Raw genomic sequence first — 7722 nt, 5'->3', positions numbered from 1 at the left:
CCTCATTGACATTCTTCCTCCTCTCTCTCTCTCACTAACTTTCTCCCTTTCACACTCCCTCCGTCGTTCATTCAATAACTCTCCCGCCACTTCAACACCGTTACGTAAAACACCAACCCAGCCGGCATGATGCCGGTATATAAATCTCAAATCCAGGAAACACAAAATAAAAATGAATACTGTAAGGAGTGGAACACAAACGTGAATTCGAGAATCAAAGTAATATAAAACGTCAAACTTACCGGCTTTTTAATTTCTTTTTCTTAGGACGACTGAAAAAAAAATACCAGAAAATCGTGAGTACTTGAGGTATGCAGCGTATAAGTACCTAATAAGTTAATAAATATGAGTACCTACAGCTCTTTCTTTATAAATATATATATGTGGGTAGATATATATAACTGCGTGTCTGTGTCCGTCTTGAAAGTTCCTGCTACTGACACAGACGGCTGCCGGTGAATAGATCTGTGTCTGTATGAAGAGATCGACAAAGCCGCACTTAATGATTCTTGTAACAGCGAGTGGGTAGAAATTCCAATACTTAACAAAAAGACGTTAAGATGACGGGAAAAAAATATTAATCAAACAATCATCGTGTAGAAAAGTGAAAAATAATTCTGTTTCGAGGACAAAGAAAATACCTGTGTTAAACTTGGATTTTATTTATTAATATTTTCTAGTCCGTCATTTTCGGCGTCTTTCGTCTCAGGGATTCGTTTAAATGGTCCGTGCTAGTCATGTGATAGCAATCACGCAGCAAAGCACGCAATATCCTTTGACTGTTCGATTGCGTAATACGTATGTCATTATTGCGCATTTAAAGGGTTTCGGTCTGTTGACTCACCAGTACGGTCTTCCTCGAAAACTGATTTTAAGAATGGGTTTATGGTTTTTAATGTCGACACAAAATACCGAGATTATAGAACCTTGTTGAAATACCTCAGCGAAACGTTGTGCATTCTTAATACACATACGGTTGAGATTCACATGTCTGATATAGTGAGTTAAAAAAACTTGGATTGAAATTATCCTATCGTTATTGTTGATGTTCATAATCAGTATTTCGGCGATCTTACGGTACGAGTCCTAAATATTGGCCTTTTCCGCAAAAAGTGTCTTCGGCGATCTATCCCTTGTATATGTATAGGGGAAAGGAATATATTTTGCAAAAGAAAAACAAACAAAAAAAAAGGAGAATAAAAAATAATATCAACGCAACACCATGTGCCTCAATTGGTTGCACACCACAAAGTTCAACGGACCCTACTGAAACAAACCAAGCACTCTCACAGCAAGCACCGCTAACGAAGAACCTCGCCGTTAGCGGCCCAGCCCCTCCAAACGTCTGGAAGAGATAGTTCACTGCCAAGTCCCGATACTTCAGGAAGCAGTGACCCTCTCATTTAGCGCAACATTCAGGATATGGGAGGAAGCGAAAGAGTCACAGACTGTAGCGTCCCAGGTGAGGCACCTGCTTCTTACCCCGGGACAGTGGGTAAGACCATTTGGTCTCTTCCCATTACTTCTGGATAGCCCTACCGGCTCCAGAACGGAGGGGATATTAATCTGAGCCAGGGTTTGCTTTATGATTAAGTTTAGCTCAGTGTGATGAGCGAAACGACCGGCATTTGGGCGGCAAGACAAACCGTGAAGACCTGTAGAGTCGAGAGGCCTACCACAATGACATCTCAGTCCCCTACAGGCGTCAGCTCCTACCCACTTTGAGTGCAATGGAGATGTGGAGCTCATCTAGACTGAGTAGACTTCCACTGTTGGCCACAGGCAGGGCATCAATCCAGTCCCCCGAGAATTTTGCACTAGCAGAAAGTAGGTGACACCTTGAAAATCGATCAGATTGATTAAGGAGAGAGTTGTAAAGTTTAGGTTAGTTAAAATATGTTTGTAACATATTTCAAACTACTAAAATGCAAGTTCACTGCAGTTACTGCAGAGAAAAATTCTCCCTTATGGTAAATAGGTGTGTGTGTGTATATAATTATAGAGAACTTTGAAAATATGTTCTTAAATTAAATTGAATTTTATCAGTTAAAACTCTCCATTTTTCTCCTTGTAATATATTATATACATATGTATATGTAAGGCACTGGAAAGAAAATGAGATGAAACATGCACAAAACTTCCAAGCGCAGCATTTAACATCAAACGGCCATCCCATATAACAAATTGAGTTCTTTATGGTAATCTTCCAAGAGTTACCTCTACTATAAAGGAAAGAAGACAGATTCTATGGATATTACTTTTGTAGCAAGGACGAAGTAATGATTTAAATGCTGATATGGGAACCAGTAGACTGAAAACAAACCTTAAGGCATGGGTACACTTGGCAGGGGTCAAGGGTCCATTTCTGGTCTGTATATGCTGTGGGTTTGCTGTTAATAAATACTATAGTTCACAGTGCAATGATTTGCTTGGGGACCTATTATGCTATTTAGCCCTGGGTCATCCTGCTAGGACAGTTATCGACCAACTGATTGGAGACTAATCTGAAGAAGATCAATGAGTATCACAGATGAGAGAATTATGAAGACCCTTTTCAAGTCAATAAAAAAGCACCAATCCAAGGCCCCCAGTACATTCTGGGTCAAACTGGATGCCCTGTATTATTTGTTCAACTTTTTTTACATTCTGAGTTCAAATTTCACCATTGCCTACTCGGGCAGTAAGTTTAATCTGTCATCCAGTTTAACTAATTAACATTTAAACTGGCCATATCCATCCCAAACATTCTACTTTTTTAATACCCAAATTATCCAGGTGCACTCTCTCACACCTGCCCTACAATGTCAGTCTAAAAATAAACAGTCACATGATGGAAATATTAAAGCTACAAGATAATGCATGATTAACTCAAAACGATGTAAATAAATAAACATTACATTTAACAGTAAGGCACATGGCTCAGTGGTTAGAGCATTTGGCTTACAATCATGACATAGTGAGTTCGATTCCCAGACTGGACTCTGTGTTGTGTTTTTGAGCAAGACACTTTTTTTCATGTTGCTCCAGTTCACTCAGCTGTAGAAATGAGTTGTGACATCACTGGTGCCAAGCTGTATCGGCCCCTTTGCCTTTCCCTTGGATAACATCAGTGGTGTGGAGAGGGGAGGCTGGTATGCATGGGTGACTTCTGGTCTTCCATAAACAACCTTGTCTGGAATTGTGCCTTGCAGGGGAACTTTCTAGGTGCAATCCCATGATCATTCATGACTGAAGGGGGTCTTTACCCTTTTTTTACATTTAACAGAATAATCTGAATGCTAATGGGTTAATCCCACCACTTGTCATCTTGGGTGCTTTTGGCAGAGCTCACCCTGTTGCGAGCATTCAGGATGGATTTCTAGTTTGAAGATACCTTTCTTCCCCATCCTGCTAATCTTGGAGTCCTTGTCATGGCCTCTGGGACTGCTAGTAGTGACAGGATCATAGGCACTACCTTTTCTCATGATTAAAGGTTAACAAAACTTGAATTTTGTGGACAGACAGCAACTGGTCAAAGCTAAGATAGTTTCTGCCTTTGAAGAAAGAGGATAATCTTTAGAATATAAGTTTTATATGAAGAAATTACCAAAGAATTAATCACAAATTGTGAGGATTTGTAGCAACTTTGAAGGTGTTAGTTGTGTGTTGGCCAAGTGAAGAGGGAAAGGAGTTGGTCCCTGAAGGTAGCACAAGTTTGACCTGTCTAGGTTAGATGTGGACAACATCTATGTGTGGAAAGTTAAGGAGGAATGAAGGATGTGATCATGTACAGAGGAGTGAGCAATGTTAGAGGTGAAAGAAAATAGGTTTTCAGGTGCAAAATGAAGTGTGTAGGAGACATAACCTAACGTTGTACACCAAAGTCGGTAGAAGTACATCACTACATAATGCAGTGGTGACACCAAAAAATGGGAGACAAATGAACTATAAGGGTAGGAAGATTAGCTTTGGTAAGTCAGAGGTCATACCAAATCAGTACCAGACCATTTGGTACCAGGCTATACAGAAAGAATAAATTTTAAAATTTTATTCTTATTTTATTGACTGTCAGTCTGCAGGGTATTTTTGCAGTATCATGTTAAAAGCACATGCTGATGCCACATAAAAGGTACCCAGTGCACTCTATGGAGTGGTTGGCATTAGGAAAGGCATCCAGTTGTAGAAACCATTGCCTGGTGTAGCCCATGGCCTTACTAGCTTTGGTCAAACCATCCAACGGAGGAGGAGGAGGATGGTGATATGTATGTGGTGATTGAATTAAATTATATATTGTATATTATGCACTTTATTGTGTTTTGTTATGTGCGTGGTCCCCTGGTATGTGGAGAAACTGTCTTGCTTGAAACTCCTCTCACAAGACATTTGTCTGCTAAAAGCTTCAAACCACCAGATCACAGAACAGGGAGTGATTTTTAAAGGCCATCTCAAGGTTAACGATGCTAGGTTTAAAGGCCATATTTTCAACTTGCAGCCTGATTGAACAGGAAAGTTTCTAAATCTATTATAAATGTTTCTAGATCTTCACAGTAATGTTGGTGGAAGATGCTGCCTCTTTATAGTAGGCAGTGCCAATGGAATTATAGATATCACCTCTGGAATTTGAATTTTTGGCATTTAGATTTATACATTTAGTCCACTCTACTGGGTGATTGATGCTAGGAAGGGCATCCAGCTGTAAAAATCCTTCCAAAACAGGAACAGATGTCTGGTGCAGGCTTCTGCCAGGCCGGTTCCTGTCAGACCATCCCACCTATGCCAGCATGGAAGGTGAATGTTAAACAATGATGATGGTGATGATGACATTATCAGTTAAGTGTTTACTTTTGCTTGTAGTTCATTTATGATGGAAAAAATATGGAAGCAATAGAGACATAAAATATAACTGTATTACATTTTTTTGTCTCTACTATCTTCCTGCCATTATGTTCCTTGAGTAACAAGAGATTGCTATGAATCTGTTATTATCCAATACATCTCATCATTTATACTTGTCCTGCTAGCAAACATTTCCTCTCCCTCGGGTCACTTGTCTACTGATGTCCATCACTCTCTTACAAGCTAACATTACTCTCCTAGGTGGTTTTCATTTATATTGGTGTTAGGAAGGGCATCCAGCCATAAAAAAACCCTGCCAAAACAGATACAATAACCTGGGGTAGTCTTCTATCTTCTACCTGACTGGCTCCTGTTAACAGTCCTACCCATACATGCACGGAAGACGGACATTAAACAATGACGATTATGATGATGATATATGCACACATACAGCATACACTACCAATCCGCACCCATCAGCTCTCTCTCTCCCTCATCAGTATTTAATGGAGCTCTCATCTTTCATCTCGCACCACACAGCTATCATTCCCTTTTTAGTATCTAGCACCTCTCTCTCACCCTGATGTCTGAGCAATGAGGGACTGCAATCAAATGTGTTGGTATCTGATATATTCCCTCAATTCTTTCTCACAACCAGCAAATATGTAACTTCCATTAGTGTTTCTACCATCACATTGCCTGATTAATGAGGGATTGCATTTAATCCAAGACACCCCTTCTCGTAACCTTTACTCACTCTCCCCATCAGTCTCTTACCATTACTACTGTGACTATTTATACCCACTCATAGTAGCTAACGTCTGTTCTTTCTCTCTCATATTACTCATTATTGATTGATATCCATCATGCATTTACCATTGACCATTTCACAACTACTATTTATCATCCATGCTCTTCTGTTGCTTGCTACTATTACTCTTTCATTATATTCTACTCTTACCATCTCTCCATCACTTCTTTAATTACTCTGCCCTTTCCTCTCTGTCTCCTTTAAAATCTAGCTTTTTTTCTTCCTTTCATCCTTGTTCATCCAATGGCATTTCATCAATCTTTCATATTTGTCACATTGCTCTGTACAAACAGAGATTACTCAATAGGGTGTCATCTCTGTTCATACTGGGCAATATGACAAATTGCAGGAGAAAAGTTCACCTCTCTAGTGCTGGTGCCACGATAAAAATGCTCTTTGTATACTGCTAAACAACTAAAGAGGTTTTTTCCCTTGCTTTTCCCTTCAGATACTCACTTATACAGCAATTTTTATATTTTCTAAAATTTCAATAAAACAATTATATTTAAGCTACATTCCTTGTGTTCTGATTTTAGGTTTCAATAGGTATGGAGGGAGATTTTGTCATCTAATTGCATAAATAATCTCAGTTAAAGCTTTTCAACACCCTATGTTAACATGTGTGACATATATGTATGTGTGTATGTGTGTGTGTATGTATGTGTTTGTGTGTGATTGCGAGATCATGGGTTCAATTCCCAGACCGGGCGTTGCATTGTGTTCTTGAGCAAGGCACTTCATTTCATGTTGCTCTGCAATCATTTCAGCATCTGACATGTAGCACCCAGTTGCACCTATACAGGTAATGTTGACCTGATGGAGGGAGTGAGCTTATGTCTACACAAACATTTGATCACTATAAACAAATCATCTGTGTGGTTAATCGGTAAGAAATTGTCAAAGTTTCATACATTATCTAACAATGGGAGAGTCTATCATAAGAATAAACAGCCATGCACAATGAGTTACCTTAAAGGAAAAATATAATCATCCCTAAATGTGACTGGGAATTGAACTCACAACATTATGACCATGAGCTGAATACCCTAACCGCTAAGCCATGTGCCTTCACATGTCTGAATATTAAAAAAAAATGATTGGATGGTCATATCTAGAACGTCTTTGACCATTGGTCAGCTAGATCAGGATTCATGTGAAGTTAGCCAACATCACCAAGGAAAGTCATTGGATAATGTAGTCCTAGATACACTGTGCCTCAATATAATATAGGATGGTCATGGCTGGAATATTAAACATGTTCCGGCTATGACCATCAACATCAACAAAGAAAGACACATTGAATAATGTAGTCCTAGATACACTATGCCTGAATATAAGATGGGATGGTCATTCCTGGAACATCTTTGATCAAATCAATGTTCAGCAGAATTAAACAATGAGGGACAGGGCCACAGGGACACGGCAACTGGCACTTCGTCCAGTGTCTTGGATTCAGGTCACTAAATAGCAACTGATGGAGGCCAAACATTTCCAGTAATAATATATGTGTGTGTGTGTTTAAGGTGGCGAGCTGGCAGAAACGTTAGCCTGCCGGGCGGCGAAATGCTTAGCTTCCAGATAAAAAAATCACCTGTGCCGGTGCTGCGTAAGCGCACCTGTGTCAGTGTCACGTAAAAAGTATTTGGCACATTCTGTTAAGTGGTTGGCGTTACGAAGGGTATCCAACCATAGAAACCATGCAGACAACTGGAGCCTGGACAGCTCTTTGCTAGTCAGCTCGGATCTTTCTGATTTGACGGGCAACACTTTTCATTTATGTTTTATGTAGTGTTTTTGGTACCGAAACACTTTCAAACTTCGTATACATGTCAAACCGTCAAACCCATGCCAGCATAGAAATCGGACGTTAAATGATGATGATGATGATGATGCTGAAGGTGTGTATGTACATAACAGCTGTACTTTAGTTTTTATTATAGAGAACTTTCAAGATCTTTTTTTTTTATTACATCTTATGTCTGCGAAGAAGAATTTTGACGCTGGGGGGAAAGAAAAAAACCCAACTATATATATATATATTTACATATACATACAGGAATCATGCTGGAAATTTTCTGCGGACTTGCTCATGCTGC

At 39.5% G+C, this 7722-nt stretch overlaps 1 protein-coding gene across 1 annotated transcript in view; it reads right to left on the bottom strand.

The window, feature by feature from the left end:
* Positions 1-725, bottom strand: part of LOC106878495 (ATP-binding cassette sub-family F member 2) — a 23214-nt gene extending 22489 nt beyond the window's left edge. Inside the window, exons 1-3 of the mRNA XM_014927718.2 lie at positions 642-725; positions 358-471; positions 243-272 (exon numbers count right to left, since the gene is read on the bottom strand). The gene's annotated coding sequence lies outside the window, so the exon portion shown is untranslated. The remainder of the gene's footprint in view (positions 1-242; positions 273-357; positions 472-641) is intronic.
* Positions 726-7722: the final 6997 nt, after the last annotated feature.

Source organism: Octopus bimaculoides, chromosome 9 (assembly GCF_001194135.2).
Source record: "Octopus bimaculoides isolate UCB-OBI-ISO-001 chromosome 9, ASM119413v2, whole genome shotgun sequence".
Lineage (NCBI taxonomy): Eukaryota > Metazoa > Mollusca > Cephalopoda > Octopoda > Octopodidae > Octopus > Octopus bimaculoides.
Note: the sequence above shows the minus strand (reverse complement) of the source record. Positions and strands in the feature narration are given on the sequence as shown.